The sequence below is a fragment of the Heterodontus francisci genome, chromosome 28 (assembly GCF_036365525.1).
Source record: "Heterodontus francisci isolate sHetFra1 chromosome 28, sHetFra1.hap1, whole genome shotgun sequence".
Taxonomy (NCBI): Eukaryota; Metazoa; Chordata; class Chondrichthyes; order Heterodontiformes; family Heterodontidae; genus Heterodontus; species Heterodontus francisci.
In genome coordinates this window covers 18757038-18774930 of record NC_090398.1, presented here as the reverse complement: position 1 = coordinate 18774930, position 17893 = coordinate 18757038, and the positions used below count along the sequence as shown (strand labels likewise).

Sequence of the window (17893 nt, the reverse complement as noted above, 5' to 3'; positions counted from 1 at the left end):
ACGGGCAGGACAGGTAGAGAGGAGGAAAGATTTAGGGAGGTAATTCCAGAGTTTAGGACCGAGGCAGCTGAAGACACTGCCCCAATGGTGAAAATCTGGAATGTAACATAATTTGAGGCATGCAGGCATCTCAGAGGATTGTGGGGTTGGAGGAGATTACAGAGATAGAGAGGGATGAGACCAGGGAGGGATCTGAATGATAAAGATAAATTTTAAATCAGAGCTTTGCTGGACAGGGAGACAATGTCGGTCAGTGAGCACAGGGTTGATTGGTGAACGGGACAAGCTGTGCATTAAAATACAGACAGCAGAGTTTTGGATGAGCTGAAGATTATGGAGGGTCAAGCTGGGATTCTGACCAGGAGACCACTGAAATACTTGAGTCGAGAAGTAACAACGATAAGGATAAATGTTTCAGCAGCTGATCAGCAAAAGCAGGAGTAGAGGTCGCCGATGTTAAGGAGGTGAAAATAAGCTGTCATGGTGATGCAGAGTATGTGTGGTCAGAAACTCAATTCAGGGTCAAAATGGACACCGAGGTTGGAAACAGTTCGACTCGGCCTCAGACAGTTGTCGGGGAGAGGGATGTTGCCAGTGGTTAGAGAACAGAATTTACATCATGGCCGAAGACAATGGTTTAGGTCTCCCCAATATTTATTTAATTCAAGTAAATTTATGCTCATCAAATACTGGATGTCGGACAAGCCATGTGAAAAATCTGTGGCTGGAATGAGAAGAGTCCTTCATTGCTAAAGGGATTGAGTTTAAAAGCAGAGAGGTTATGTTGCAGCTGTATAAGGTACTGCTGAGGCCGCACCTGGAGTACTGTGTGCAGTTTTGGTCTCCTTACTTGAGAAAGGATGTACTGGCACTGGAGGGGGTGCAGAGGAGGTTCACTCGGTTGATTCCGGAGTTGAGGGGGTTGGCTTATGAGGAGAGACTGAGTAGATTGGGATTATATTCATTGGCGTTCAGAAGAATGAGGGGGGATCTTATAGAAACATATAAAATTATGAAGGGAATAGATAAGATACAAGTAGAGAGGATGTTTCCACTGACAGGTGAAGCTAGGACAAGAGGGCACAGCCTCAAGATTAGAGGGAGCAGATTTAGGACTGAATTGAGAAGGAACTTCTTCACCCAGAGGGTTGTTAATCTATGGAATTCCTTGCCCAGTGAAGTAGTTGACGCTTCTTCAGTAAACGTTTTTAAAGCTAAGGTAGATATCTTTGTGAACAATAAAGGAATTAAGGGATACGGTGAGAGCGCGGGTAAGTGGATCTGAGTCCACGAAAAGATCAGCCATGATCTTATTGAATGGCGGAGCAGGTTCAAAGGGCCGGACGGCCTACTCCTGCTCCTAGTTCTTATGTTCTAAGAGAAACCTTTGACAGTGAGTGAAGATGATTATCTGGCGACTATTGTTCCGAGAGCATTGGAATCAGGAGAGGATAATCCCACCCAGTTAGACAACAGAGGAGAGGTGTTGCTGGAGGATGGTGAGTTCACCATGTCAAAATCTGCAGACTGGTCATGAAGGAACTTCACACAAACACAGTCACATAGGATATCATTTGTAACTTTAATAAGGGCCTGCATCAGTGCTGTGGTTTGGGCAGAAACCTGATTGGCAGTCACTCAAACATGGCATTCATGGAAAGATAGGCATGCATTGTGGATGTGACAACACATTCATGAGCTTGACAGGAAAGAGAGTTTGGAGATAGGATGGTAGTTTGCAACGACAGAGGGATCAAGGGTGTTTCTGTTGAGGAGAGGGTAATGACAACAGAAACAGAGGAGGACAGTTCCTGAAGGGAGGAAGCCATTAGCAATATCAACTGTAATCATGGAGGAGGGGAGTGGGGCAGCACAGTGGTGCAGTGGTTAACACCTCAGCCTCACAGCTCCAGCGACCAGAGTTCAATTCTGGGTACTGCCTGTGTGGAGTTTGCAAGTTCTCCCTGTGTCTGCGTGGGTTTTCTCCGGGTACTCCAGTTTCCTCCCACCACCAAAAGACTTGCAGGTTGATAGGTAAATTGGCCATTATAAATTGCCCCCAGTATAGGGAGGTGGTAGGGAAATATAGGGACAGGTGGGGATGTGGTAGGAATATGGGATTATTGTAGGATTAGTATAAATGGGTGGTTGATGGTCGGCACAGACTCGGTGTGCCGAAGGGCCTGTTTCAGTGCTGTATCTCTAAACTAAACTATAAGCTAAACTAACATGGGGACGAGGAAGGGAAGGAGGTGGTTATTTAAATATAATGGTGGAAGTATTTAAGTAATTACAGAAGTAGACCCATCTGAATCCCAGATGGAAAATATTTGGGGAAAACTGCATAAAAATTGATGTGTCCATTTCTCTACAGTAAAGCACAATGATTGTTCTCAGCATATTGCTGGTCTGGTCACTATCCTGATTCCAGCCCCAGAGTCACCGGGTAAGTCAGTGTTGTGGGTTCTGCAGGTAATGAACACACCCTGGGTAAAGATCAGTTGTACAAGGCAGTCATAAACACAACCTTCAGCCTGATCAGTTCAATCCTCCCCCGCCCTATTCTCTGGCACAGGGCTGAATCTGAATCGCACATCATCTCATTCAGATTGGATTGTCCTGATCCTTTAACCAGTCATTAAAATTACTTGCATATACAATCACTAAACTGCCCCCAAACTGTTCCGAAGACCCCACACTGAAACCATGTTCGGTAGCTGGAATCAAATCTTTATCCTGAATTCGGTTTCATTGTTCACCATAAATCCTCTATTATCAAACTATAAACGGGCAGAGTCCGCAAGGGACGAAGATTGTGGTTAGTTTATTGGGATCAAACTTCATAGAGAAGGGCAAAGTGAACAATCTGATTTAACATGGCATTTATTTGGAATTACCTTTCCTTTAGATCATGAGCTGTTTCTTGGAGCTGATTCTAATTTACCAATAATGCGATATAGAATCCTAGCTGTATTAAGCTCAGAATCAGGCATTTTACAAAGTTCTTCCGTCGCCTCTGCCTCCAGGCTCACTTCTTTGACCAGGAGTCCTCCCCCCGACCAGCAGACCCATTCACCTGCCTCCAGCATTCTCCCTCTACCTGGACCCCTCCCCCTGGCCTCTTACTCGCTCTTGATCGCTTCATTGAAAACTGTCGGCGAGACATTGGTCATCTCAATTTCTCTGCCCCCCTCACTCACTCACTCTAACCTGTCCCCCTCTGAACTTGAGGCACTCCGTTCTCTCAGGTCTAACCCCGACATAGTCATAAAACCTGGAGGTGGTGCTGTTGTCGTATGGCGTACCGACCTCTACCTTGCAGAAGCTCAATGCCAACTCACGGACACTTCTTCCTACCTCCCTCTGGACCATGACCCCACCACCGAACATCAAGCCACCGTCCAAAGGACTGTCACTGACCTCATCTCCTCTGGAGATCTTCCCTCTGCAGCTTCCAACCTCATAGTCCCACAACCCTGGACAGCCCACTTCTACCTCCTTCCCAAAATCCACAAATGGGACTGTCCCGGCAGACTCATTGTGTCAGCCTGCTCCTGCCCCACTGAACTTATTTCTTCCTATCTAGACTCTATCTTTTCTCCGCTGGTCCAGTCTCTTCCCACCTACATCCGTGACTCTTCTGACGCTCGACGTCATTTTGACAATTTCCAGTTTCCTGGTCCCAACCGCCTCCTCTTCACGATGGACATCCAATCGCTCTACACCCCCATCCCCCACCAGGATGGTTTGAGGGCTCTCCGCTTCTTCCTGGAACAGAGGCCCAACCAGTCCCCATCCACCACCACCCTCCTCCGCCTGGCTGAACTTATTCTCACATTGAACAACTTCTCCTTCAACTCCACACACTTCCTGCAAGTAAAAGGTGTCGCTATAGGTACCCACATGGGTCCTAGTTATGCCTGTCTTTTTGTGGGATATGTCGAGCATTCTTTGTTCCAGTCCTACTCAGGCCCCCTCCCCCAACTCTTTGTCCGGTACATTGATGACTGTATTGGTGCCGTTTCCTGCTCCCGCCCCGAACTAGAAAACTTTATCAACTTTGCTTCCAATTTCCACCCTTCTCTCACCTTTACATGGTCCATCTCTGACACTTCCCTTCCCTTCCTCGACTTCTCTGTCTCCATCTCTGGGGATAGGTTGTCTACTAATATCCATTATAAGCCCACCGACTCCCACAGCTACCTCGACTACACTTCTTCACACCCTACCTCCTGTAAGGACTCCATTCCATTCTCCCAGTTTCTCGGTGTCCGACGCATCTGCTCTGATGATGCTACCTTCCATGACGGTGCTTCTGATTTGACCTCCTTTTACCTCAACCGAGGATTTCCCCCCACTGTGGTTGACAGGGCCCTCAACCATATCCGGCCCATTCCCCGCACCTCTACCCTCACCACTTCCCCTCCCTCCCAGAACCGTGACAGGGTTCCCCTTGTCCTCACTTATCACTCCATCAGCCTCCATATCCAAAGGAACATCCTCCGCCATTTCCGCCACCTCCAGCGTGATGCCACTACCAGTTGCATCTTCCCCTCCCTTCCCCTGTCAGCATTCCGAAGGGATCATTCCCTCCGCGACACCCTGGTCCACTCCTCCATTAACCCCACCACCTCGTCTCCATCCCATGGCACCTTCCCCTTCAATCGCAGGAGGTGCAATACCTGCCTATTTATCTCCTCTCTCCTCACTATCCCAGGCCCCAAATACTCCTTTCAGGTGAAGCAGCGATTTACTTGTACTTCTTTCAATGTAGTATACTGCATTCGCTGCTCACAGTGTGGTCTCCTCTACATTGGGGAAACCAAGCGCAGACTGGGTGACCGCTTTGCGGAACATCTCCGCTCAGTCCGCAAGCAGGACCCTGAGCTTCCGGTTGCTTGTCATTTCAACACTCCGCCCTGCTCTCATGCTCACACCTCTGTCCTGGGATTGCTGCAGTGTTCCAGTGAACATCAACGCAAGCTCGAGGAACAGCATCTCATCTACCGATTAGGCACACTACAGCCTGCCGGACTGAACATTGAGTTCAATAATTTCAGAGCATGACAGCCCCCCATTTTACTTTCATTTTTAGTTATTTTTCTTCTTTTTTTTTACTTTTTTACAATCTTTTTTTTTGCATTTATTTCATTTCATCTTAGTTTGTTCAGTTTGCTTACCCACTGTTTTTTTCAGGTTTACACTTGCTGCTGTTCAATATTCAGTGTACTAACAACTAATCTGCACGAATGCTTTGTCTTTCAACACACCATTAACATATTGTTTGCCTTTGCTCCGTGACCTTTTGGTCAGCTATGTGGCCTGGTCCAATCAAGACCTCCTTTGTTATCTCTTGCCCCACCCCCGGCTCACTTGCTTATAACCTGTGACTTTTCTAATATTTGTCAATTCCGAAGAAGGGTCACTGACCCGAAACGTTAACTCTGCTTCTCTTTCCACAGGTGCTGCCAGACCTGCTGAGTGGTTCCAGCATTTCTTGTTTTTATTTCAGATTTCCAGCATCCGCAGTATTTTGCTTTTATCCTTTGTATCATTGGCTGGCTAGTATTGCAAATTTACCTTTTCATTTCATTAAAGTAAAGATTTGGCAGTAGATTCAATTAATTGTGAGACTGAAAAACTGAAATGTTCATGAATTTCAGAATTATAATTTCCATTTAGTATTGCTGAAAATAGAGACATGTTGTTGAAGCTTTTCATCTTTTACTCATCAGGACAACAGGTTCAAAATCCTGGAACTCCCTTCCTAACAGCACTGTGGGTGTACCTACCCCAAATGGACTGTAGCGGTTCAAGAAGGCAGCTGATCACCACCTTCTCAAGGGCAATTAGGGATGTGCAATAAATGCTGGCCTGACCAGTGACGTCTACATCCCATGAATGAATAAAAAAAAATTCAAAATAATACCAATGCAAGGGAAAGAAGTAACTTTACACTGTCTGGCAAGACAGTGCTGATTGATTGGTAGAGGTGTTGCCACGGAGAATGCAGCAGTTTATGGTGACTGACAGTTAACTGATAAGCTTTGATTGAAATTTAAACCAGGCAGCTTGACTCTGATTGGTCAATACATTGCCCTGATGGATGAACCAGTGAATGGCTGTCGCTTATTTTGTTTAGCTGAAACAGGATCAATGTGTGTATGTCTGTAAAGAATAGGCCCCTGTGCATTGATATGCGTTTTTATCCAGTGCATGCAAATGTGCCACACTGCAAATCCGACTTCCAATCTTAAGTTCGTTGTCAGCATAATTCTTAGCACACTGAGCATTATTTAGCAAATGGTGTCTAATCACGGAATCACATCTAATGTGAGACACTTTGTTTTGAGTTTTGAATGCACGGGCTGGTTGGGTATGGCCTGTACCTTGCCCTTTGTGAACAGTGGAAGGGACATGTTGTTTGATAAGATCTGCCAGTCTTTGCAACGTAAGACCTATATACCTAGCATCACACTGGCATTGAATTTCATATATCACATTACTCATTTGTGAGATAGGCAGGTGAAGATAGATGTTTCACATTGCTACTCTGCAGTAGTAACACGTGTGGTGTTCACCACTAACAGGATGCTGCCATCAAACCGAAAAGACATCCTGTTTCTCCTGATTTTACCTTCCCGCCTCACCTACAATAATCTTAATTCCCTTCATTTCATCTTGCATGGTTGCTGATTCTGCTCCTGTATCCGTTTGCTCCCCAGCTCTTTATTTGATTCCCTTTCCAAGTCGGATCACTATCCCTGCTCCCCTCTCCATCCTGCTGAAAGTTGGATTTCCCATCCATTGCAAAGGATTCATCAAAGTTATTCAAAGTCTCTGCCAAATGTAGTTACTGGTTGGGAAAATGATACCTACAATACTGGGCGAGCAATTGGTTAATATTCCTCTTCAATATTACTTTAATTTTTGCTTACACATCTTTTTTTACTTATCACTCGACTCCTCCGTTTGGATCTATCTTCTCTGTCCTCCCGCCCTGTACAACATGGTCCTAATAATATTAAATGGCATTGAAATTACTAATCTTTTAACCATTGTAACAGTGACTGCAAGTCTCCCAGTTCTTTCTGTTTGTTGTTCCGAAGGGAAATCGGGTTCCTTTGCCTGAATAATTTCTGTATCATCAATGCAATTTTAATGTTCACCATGAAACCTGCTGCTGTTTATAATCTTTCCCACATAAACTGTCGTCTTCCAACTCAGTTCTTCAATTCCTTCAAGCCAAGGAACTAACCCTGATTCTGTGGATCCATGAACATGCTTATCCTGAAATAAATGGAGCAACAGCCCGTGAGTTTAAAAGAGAAGTGCAAACTGCCAAGTAAGTAATCCTCTTTTAACTCTTTGAGAGATTGTCACCCTCACAGAGTCACTGTCCCGCCAATTCAGTTCACTGCACTTGATATTAAGATGACGCTGAAATGGTGGAACACAGTGAATACTCTGGGTTGTGAATACATTCCACCAGTAGCAGCTGAAGAGCTGAACATCATAACAAGCTGTCTGAGCCAAGCAATTCCAAAGCATCTGACACTGGCATATTGGACAATATAAAACATTAACCGGCTGTATCTTATCCACAAAGTCTAAACATATCACCCTATCAGCCATCTCACAATGATCAGCAAAGTGATAGATGAACTCATCAATAGTGCCTTTAAATGTCAGTATTGACCCAACAATAAACTGGTTGTGGGTGTTCAGTTCATATTGCACCTGAAATCTTCAGACTTATTCACAAATGCAAGAGTTAAATTCCAGAGAAATGGTGATTGCAATTCCCCCTTAACAAGGCAGCATTTGACTCACTTTGGGAATGAAGAACCCGAACATCCTGAACTCTATATGGATTAAAGAGTGCCCCCACCTGCAATCCCGTAACCACCCACCTCTCCACTCCCACTACCCCATACCCCCTCCCCCAAACTCAGGGCTGGAAACTTTGAATTTCGGTGATAGGGGTTATGTTGAAGAATCCTGGACTCTAACTTTATCGTCATTACCATTTCATACAGTAGAAATCAATGCAGGAGTTCCTCAGGGTAGTGTCCTGGGCCCAACCATCTTCAGCTGCTTCATCAATGACCTTCCTTCAATCATAAGGTCAGAAGTGGGGATGTTCGCTGATGATTGCACAATGTTCAGCACCATTCGTGACTCCTCAGATACTGAAACAGTCTGTGTAGAAATGCAGCAAGACTTGGACAATATCCAGGCTTGGGCTGATAAGTGGCAAGTAACATTCGCGCCACACAAGTGCCAGGCAATGACCATCTCCAACAAGAGAGAATCTAACCATCTCCCCTTGACATTCAACAGCATTACCATCGCTGAAACCCCCACTATCAACATCCTAGGGGCTACCATTGACCAGAAACTGAACTGGAGTAGCCATATAAATACCATGGGTACAAGAGCAGGTCAGAGACTAGGAATCCTGAGACGAGTAACTCACCTCCTGACTCCCCAAAGCCTGTCCACCATCAACAAGGCACAGGTCAGGAGTGTGATGGAATACTCTCCACTTGCCTGGATGGGTGCAGCTCCAACAACACTCAAGAAGCTCGACACCATCCAGGACAAAGCAGCCCGCTTGATTGGCACCCCATCTTCAAACATTCACTCCCTCCACCACCGACGCACAGTGGCAGCAGTGTGTACCATCTACAAGATGCACTGCAGCAATGCACCAAGGCTCCTTAGACAGCACCTTCCAAACCCGTGAACTCGACCAACTAGAAGGACAAGGGCAGCACGTACATGGGAACACCACCACCTACAAGTTCCCCTCCAAGTCACACACCATCCTGACTTGGAACTATATCGGCGTTCCTTCACTGTCGCTGGGTCAAAATCCTGGAACTTACTTCCTAACAGCACTGTGGGTGTACCTACCCCAAATGGACTGCAGCGGTTCAAGAAGGCAGCTCACCACCACCTTCTCAAGGGCAATTAGGGATGGGCAATAAATGCTGGCCTGGCCAGCGACGTCCACATCCCGTGAATGAATTAAAATGAAATACATTTAAACGTTATTTACAACAGTACAATGTTAGCTGGCGAGATTATATTTTGAAGTTTTTTTTATTAAACAGTGCTGCTTCCAGTAAGTTAATTTCTGAATAAAACAATTCTTTCTAACTCGATCTATTATGGATATTACAACTAATCAATAACTTTGATCAACTATGCAGAGAAAAGACAACGAGTCCATTCGGGTACATATAATTGTGTTCAGTAAATTCAGGGTCCTTACCTTGTGCTGTGTCTCTTGATTGCAGTTCCAGACTGTCTGGTGGGTTCGAGTTGTGTGTTCTGCATGCACCCTGGTTAGAGATTAATTCCACATTTCAGTCATAAAGATGACCTTCAGACTTTTCATTACAATACAACATGCCCTGTTGTTTGGAGCAAGGAGAATCTGAATGCCACACGGTCTCATTCAAATTCGAACTGAATCACTGATCTTTTATCTCATGTCATGGATTCTGTGTATGGTAACAATGTCTAAATACCACCTCATCTGTGAGTGTGGTGGGAGAAGATTCGATCAAGGTTTTCACAAGGGAATTAGATTGTTACCTGAACAGGAAGAATGTGCGGTGTTACAGGGAGAAGGCACGGGGGTGATATTAGGTGAATTGTTCATTCAGCGAGCTGGTGGCGACATGTTGGGCCGAATGGCCTCCTTCAGCGCTGTAACGATTCCGTGGTTCAGAAGACCCCACAGAAATAGGGTGTTTCCGATTTCATTGTTCACCACAAAGCCTGCTTATTATCGGACTATAAAAAGACACAGATAGCAAGGAATAAAGATCACGATTCTTAGAATCAAACACCAGAATAAAATGCACAGCCAACCAATCATTGTAATTTATTAACAAAAGATCAATGATTATAAAATTCAGCAGACAGTCTTCAGTTCATTGATCAACCTTGATCAGAATGTTCACCCCCATGAGTATTATACTCCAAGTCTCACTTACTGGAACTGAATCAGCAAATGTGTGTCATAAATAAGTGAAACAACTGTAACATTGAATAATTCCCTATTATTGGTCTGACTGTAAATTTATACTTTAATTTCATTTTTAAAAATTCTGACATGATTCAATTCATTGCGTTTCAAGGAATTTGAAAATTAATTTCTTGCTTAAAATTATATTTCTCCTGACTCCCCCATGTCTAATTCCCTTTCCTCTGTCTCCGTGTTACTCCTTGCAGGTTTGTCTACCTATTATGGTCCTAACTTCTGAAGTTTTCATTCCTCCCTCACCTCCTACAATCCTAATTCTCCCATAGAACCAGAGAAAAGTTAAGGCACAGAGAAAGTCCATTAAGCCCATCGTGTCTGCACTGGCTGAAAAAAATCTAGTTTCCCAATCTAATTCCACCTTCCAGCACCTGCTCCGTAGTCTTGCTGGTTGCAGCACTTCATGTGTAGGTCCAGGTACCTTTCAAATGAGTTGGGAGTTCCTGCCTCCACCACTGATCAGGGCAGTGAATTCCAGATACCCACCCCCCTCTGGGTGAAAATGTTTATCATCAAGTCAACTCTAATCCTTCGACCAATCATCTGAAATCTGTGCCCCCTGGTAATTGACGTCTCCGCTAGGAGAAGCAGCTCCTTCGTGATAACTCTGTCTAGGCCCCTCATAATTTTGTACACTTCAATTAAGTCATCCCTCAGCCTCCTCTGTTCTGAGGAAAACAACCCTCCCTATCCAATCTTTCCTGTTAGCTGCAACTTTCAAGCCCGGGCAACATTCTTGTAAATATCCTCTGTATTCTCTCTCGAGCAATTATGTCCTTTCTGTAATGTAGTGACCAGAACTGTACACAATACTCCAACTGTGGCCTAACCAGTGTTTTATACAGTTCCAGCATTACATCCCTGCTTTTGTATTCTATACCTCGGCCAATAAAGGAAAGCATTTCATATGCCTTCTTCACCAATCTATCTCCCTGTCCTTCCACCTTCAGGGGCCTGCAGACATGCACTCCAAGGTCTCTCACTTCTTCTACCTCTCACGATATCCTCCTGTTTATTGTGTATTTTCTTGCTTTGTTTGTCTTCCCCAAATGCATTACCTCACACTTCTCCAGATTGAATTCCATTTGCCACCTTTCCGCCCACTCAACCAAACCATTGATATCATTCTGGAGTCTACAGCTATCCTCTTCACTATCAATTACATGATCAATTTTTGTGTCACCTGTGAATTTCCCAATCATGCCTCCCACATATCAGTCCAAATCATTAATATATACCAGAAACAGCAAGGGGCCAACACTGACCCTTGTGGAACGCCACTGGAAACTGCCTTCCATTCCAAAAACATCCATCGACCATTACCCTTTGTGTCCTGTCACTGAGCCAATTTCAGAAACGATTCTCAGTGTCACATTGTAATGGTTGACCTGGATAAAGTTCCACACGCCTGTTCACTGCCTTTGTGCCAAGTTCCACTGGCTCCCAGTCCACCAGTAAATTGGTTTGAAGATTTTTGCCTGCATATTACAAACCCTTCTTGCCTGATTCCCTCCCTCTTTCATTAATCCCTTCCAGTCATACATCACTGTACATACTCTCCGCTCTTCCGGATGTTCCTGTGGAACAAAATTATTCCTCATTCACCACAATCTCTGCTCCAAACTCAGCAAATATTAGTCAAGAAACTATAGCTGGGACATCTGGAGCTCTTTGGAGCATAGGGACAACAGTAGAGTCATAGAATCATCGAGTTATCCAGCACAGAAACAGGCCCTTCGGCCCATCGTAACCGTGCAACCATGAAGCCTATCTATTCTAATCCCATTTTCCAGCACTTGGCCCATAGCGTTATATGCCATGACATTTCAAGTGCTCATCTAAATACTTCTTAAATGTTGTGAGGGTTCCTGCCTCTACCACCTCTTCAGGCAATGTGTTCCACATTCCAACCACACTCTGGGTGAATTTTTTTCCCTCAAATCCCCTCTAAACCTCCTGCCCCTGACCTTAAATCTACACTCCCTGGTTATTGACCTCTCCGGTAAGGGAAAAAGTTTCTTCCTATTTAACCTATCAATGCCCCTCATAATTTCGTATACCTCCATAAGGTCCCCCCTCAGCGTTCTATGCTCTAAGGAAAATAACCCTCGCCGATCCAGTCTCTCTTCATATCTGAAATACTCCAGCCCAGGCAACATCCTGGTGAATCTCCTCTGTACCCTCTCCAGTGCAATCACATCCTTAATATAATGTGGTGACCAGAACTGTACACAGTACTCCAGCTGTGGCCTAACTAGAGTTTTATACAGATCCATCATAACCTCCCTGCTCTTATATTCTATGCCTTGGCTAATAACGACAAGTATCCCATATGCCTTCCTAACCACCTTATCTACCTGTGCTGCTGCCTTCAGTGATCTATGGACACTTACACCAAGTTCCTTCTGACCTTCTGTACTTCCGAGGGTTCTACCATCCATTGTATATTCCCTTGCTTTGTTAGTCCTCCCAAAATGCATCACCTCGCACTTCTCAGGATTAAATTCCATTTGCCACTGCTCTGTCCATCTTACCAGCCCATCTATATCGTCCTGTAATCTAAGGCTTTCCTCCTCACTATTTACGACACCACCAATTTTCATATCATCTGCAAACTTACTGATCATACCTCCTATATTCATGTCTAAATCATTAATGTACACTACAAACAGCAAGGGTCCCAGCACTGATCCCTGCTATACACCACTGGTCACAGGTTTCCAACTGCAAAAACAACCCGCGACCATCACCCTCTGCCTCCTGCCACTAAGCCAATTTTGGATCCAATTTTCCAAATTGCCCTGGATCCCATGGGCTCTTACCTTCTTAACCAATCTCCCATGAGGGACCTTTTCAAAAGCCTTATTGAAGTCCATATAGACGACATCAACTGCTTTACCCTCATCTGAGCACCTAGTCACCTCCTTGAAAAATTCATTCCGGTTAGTTAGACATGATCTCCCTGTGGCAAAGCCATGCTGACTATCCTTGATTAATCCCGGCCTCTCCAAGTGGAGATTAATCCTGTCCCTCAGTGTTTTTTCCAATAGTGTCCCTACCACTGATGTTAGACTCACTAGCCTGTAATTACCTGGTTTATCCCTGCTCCTCTTCTTGAATAATGGTACAACATTTGCAGTCCTCCAGTCCTCTGGCACGCCTCCTGTGGCCACAGAGGATTTGAAAATTTGTGTCCGAGCCCCTGCAATCTCCTCTCTTTCCACACATAGCAGCCTTGGATACATTTAATCTGGGCCTGGGGATTTATCCAATTTTAAGCCCGCTAAAACCGCTAATACTCCTCCCTTCCAATGCTAATTTGTTCAGGTATATCACAATCCCCCTCACTGATCTCTACACCTACAGTAGGTCATTCAGGCCTTAGAGCCGTTTCTGCCATTCAATTTGATCATGGCTGATCACTCTATATAACTGCCTTTGCCCAATAATCACAGAATCACAGAATTGTTAGGGCACAGCAGGAGACCATTCAACCAATAATGTTTGCACTGGCTCTCTGAGTGAACAATTCACTTAGTGCCATTCCCCCGCCTTCTCCCCATAACCCTGTGTATTCCTCCTTTTCAGATAACTATATAATTCCCTATTGAATGTCTTGATTGAACCTGCCTCCACCGTACTCTCTGGCAGTGCATTTCAGATCATAACCACTCGCTGCATGAAAACATTTTCCCTCGTGTCACCATTGTTTATTTTTGCCACCTGCCTTATGTCTGTGCCCTCTCATTCTTGATTCTTTCAGGAGGGGGAACAGTTTTTCCCCATCTACTCTGTCCAGAAGACTCATAATTCTGAATATTTCTATCAAATCTCCTTTCGGCCCTCTGTTCTCCAAAGAAAACAGTCCCACCTTCTCCAATCTCTCTTCGTAGGAAGAAAGTAAAGCTGGTAGCAGGAGGCAGAAAAGTAGCAAGTGACATTCAAAGGCAGGAAAAACAAAGGTGAGCATCAACTTGGCTTAAAATGCAGAATAATGTCAAGAAGCACACAGCATTTGCAACAAGGTAGAGAATTTAAAGGGAACTGAATATTCAGGGATGTTCAACATGTAGGAAGGAAAGTCAAAAAGGATACAGAGGTGGTATTGCACTGAAAATAAGGGATGGATTCAGTACATTAGTCAGGGAGGATCTCAGATCAGAAGAACTAAATGTGGAATCTGTTTGGGTGGAGCGAAGAAACAGCAAGACATTGATAGGAGTTGTTTATCGGCCACCAAACAGTAGTGGTAGTGTGGGACATGGTACTAATCAGGAGATTAAAGAAGCATGTGGCATAGTAATATAGTAATCATGGGTAACTTCAATCTGCATATGAAACATAATGAGCACTACTGCTGTGGAGGATGAGTTTCTGGAGTGTATTAAGGATAGTTTTCTAGAGCAGTATGTTGAGGAACCGACAAGAGGACAGGCTATTTTAGATCTGGTTTTATGTAATGAGACAAGGATAATTGATAATCTTGTTGTAAGAGAACCTTTAGGGATGAGTGACCATAATATGATAGAATTTTACATTATGTTTGAAAGTTATGTAGTTTAATACGAAGCCAGGGTGTTTAATTTGAACAGAGGAAATTATGAAAGTACGAGGGCAAATTGACTGAGGTGGATTGGGAAAATACATTAAAAGGTATGACAGTACATGGGCAATGGATAGTCTTTAAAGAAATATTACATAATTTACAGCAACTATAAATTCCTTCAAGGTATAAAAACACAAAAATAAATGCAGTCAGTGGTGGATAAGGAAGTAAGTTAAGGATTGAATAAGATTAAAAGAAAAGGCTGCACCTGAAGTACTGTGTGCATGTTTGGTCCCCTTACCTTCGGAAGGATATTACTGCCATAGAGGGAGTGCAACGAAGGTTCACCAGACTTGTTCCCAGGATGGCGGACTGTCCTATGAAGAAAGATTGGGTAAACTGGGCCTGTATTCTCTAGAGGTTCGAAGAATGAAAGGTGATCTCATTGAAACCTACAAAATACTTAAAGGGATAGACAGGGTAGATGCAGCTCAGATATTTCCCCTAGTTAGGGAGTCTCGAGCCAGGGGACATAATTTTAAAATAAGGGGGAAGCCACTTAGGACAGAGATGAGGAGAAATTTCTTTACTCAGAGGGTTGTGAATCTTTGGAATTCTCTACCCCAGAGAGATGTAAATGCTCCGTCGTTGAGAATGTTTAAAGCAGAGATTGACAGATTCCTAAATAACAATGACGTAAAGGGATAGGAGGATAGTGTGGGAAAAGGGATTGAAGTGGAAGAGCAGTCTTGATCGTATTGAAAGGCGGGGCAGGCTTGATGGGCTAAATGGCCTACTGCTACTCCTATGTTCCTATATAAATGAAGTTCTTCATCCCTGAAAACATTCTTGAATCTTTTCTGCACTTTCTCCAATGTATTCACATCTTTCCATATATATTGCGCCCAGAACCTGATGCAATAAACCAGCTGAGGCCAAACTAGTGTATTATTACAAGTTCAATATAACCTCTTTGCACTTCTACTCATTGTCCCTATTAATAGAGGCCAGCATTCTGTATGTTTTAATTGGTCTCAATCTGTCCTGCCACCTTTAATGACATATGCATATATACAACCAGGTCCCTCTCTTTCTGCACCCCCTTTAGAGTCCTTCCCTTTACTTTATATTGTCTTACCATTTTCTTCCTACCAAAATGAATCACTTCACTTTTCTCCGCATTGAACTTCATCTGCCATGTGTGTGGCCATTCCACCAGCTTTTCCATGCCGTTTTGAAGTTCTACACTATCCTCCTCACATTTCAACAATGCTTCCAAGTTTTGTTTCAGCTGCAATTTTGAAATTGTGCCTGTTCACCAAGATCCAAGTCATTAATATATCAGGAATAGCAAGGGTCCCAACATTGACCCCTGGGGAACTCCACTACAAACCTTCATCCAGACAAAAAACATCCATTAACCACAACACTTTGTTACCTGTCCCTCATCCAATTTCCTACCCATGTTGCGACTGTCCCTTTTATTCCATGAGCTACACGTTTGCTCAAAGGTCTGCTGTGTGGCACGATATCAAACGCCCTTTGAAAGTCCATGTATACCACATCACCAGCATTGCCCTCATAAACTCTCTGGGTTACACACTGTCTGATCACACTGGGTCCATCCTCCCTGGGTTACACACTGTCTGATCACACTGGGACCATCCTCCACAGGCTACACACTGTCTGATCACACTGGGACCATCCTCCCTGGGTTACACACTGTCTGATCTCACTGGGTCCATCCTCCACAGGCTACACACTGTCTGATCACACTGGGACCATCCTCCCTGGGTTACACACTGTCTGATCTCACTGGGTCCATCCTCTCCGGGTTACACACTGTCTGATCACACTGGGTCCATCCTCCCCGGGTTACACACTGTCTGATCACACTGGGTCCATCCTCCCCGGGTTACATACTGTCTGATCACACTGGGTACATCCTCCCAGGGTTACACACTGTCTGATCACACTGGGTCCATCCTCCCCGGGTTACACACTGTCTGATCACACTGGGTCCAACCTCACTGGGTTACTCACTATCTGATCACACTGGGTCCATCCTCCCCGGGTTACACACTGTCTGATCGCACTGGGACCATCCTCCCATGGGTTACACACTGTCTGATCGCACTGGGTCCATCCTCCCCGGGTTACGCACTGTCTGATCACACTGGGTCCATCCTCCCCGGGTTACACACTGTCTGATCACACTGGGTCCATCCTCCCCGGGTTACACACTGTCTGATCACACTGGGTCCATCCTCCTTGGGTTACACACTGTCTGATCACACTTGGTCCATCCTCCCCCGATTAGGTCAATGACCTTTCCTCATTTCTATTGTATCCGTCTCTCTCAACACCAAATTTAATTTGTTCAATGTACTCTGTGCGTTTGTATTGAGAATGCTTATTTTGGATTTTGACCACACCCCCTAACCTGTGCTTCTGCTCCACTAATTTAATAACACGTTTATTCCTTTCTCCCCATTACATTTCTTCACATTTTTTTTGTTTTCCCTTAACCTACAGTGCCTGAAGCACAATTTCGAACTGTTCCTCTAATCTCTTCCCTTTCATTTGCTTTTGAACTATTATTGATAATTAATTGTATTCCTACCTTTTCTACCAGATCCCTTCCCTCCATTTACTCAGTTAAAGTCCTTGTTACTGATTTGGTTACTGGTGAGGTTTCAGCTGGAGTATTGTGTACAATTCTGGGCACCACATTTCAGGAAGTACTTGGAGGGGATACAGAGGAGATTTACCAGGATGATACCAGGGGTGAGGGATTTCAGTTACATGGTGAGATTGGAGAAGCTGAAATTGTTCTCTTTCGAGCAGGGAAGCAGATTGAATAGAGATATTAAACATTGAGAGATTGTGTTTGAGTGAGTCTGCAGAATCTGTTTCCTCTGGCAAGTGTCAGCAACCAGAGATCACAGTTTTAAAATAATTGACAATCCTCATCACTATCCGCAACTCCACCAACCTTTGTGTCGTCCGCAAACTTACTAATCAGACCAGCTACATTTTCCTCCAAATCATTTATATATACTACAAAGAGCAAAGGTCCCAGCACTGATCCCTGCGGAACACCACTAGTCACATCCCTCCATTCAGAAAAGCACCCTTCCACTGCTACCCTCTGTCTTCTATGACAGAGCCAGTTCTGTATCCATCTTGCCAGCTCACCTCTGATCTCGTGTGACTTCACCTTTTGTACCAGATTGCCATGAGGAACCTTGTCAAAGGCTTTACTGAAGTCCAAATAGACAACATCCACT

General features: G+C 44.4%; 1 protein-coding gene across 5 annotated transcripts in view; it reads right to left on the bottom strand.

Annotated features, from left to right (window-relative positions):
• The window catches only part of LOC137385112 (NACHT, LRR and PYD domains-containing protein 3-like), an 84398-nt gene extending 74623 nt beyond the window's left edge, over window positions 1-9775 (bottom strand). For 4 of the 5 annotated variants that reach the window (XR_010977735.1, XM_068059894.1, XM_068059898.1 and 1 more), the window contains exons 1-2: window positions 9607-9775; window positions 9281-9350 (exon numbers count right to left, since the gene is read on the bottom strand). The gene's annotated coding sequence lies outside the window, so the exon portion shown is untranslated. Of the gene's footprint in view, window positions 1-7169; window positions 7291-9280; window positions 9351-9606 lie in introns of all 5 variants that reach the window. The other variant, XM_068059895.1, reaches the window with a different exon arrangement.
• Between the last annotated feature and the right edge of the window lie 8118 nt (window positions 9776-17893).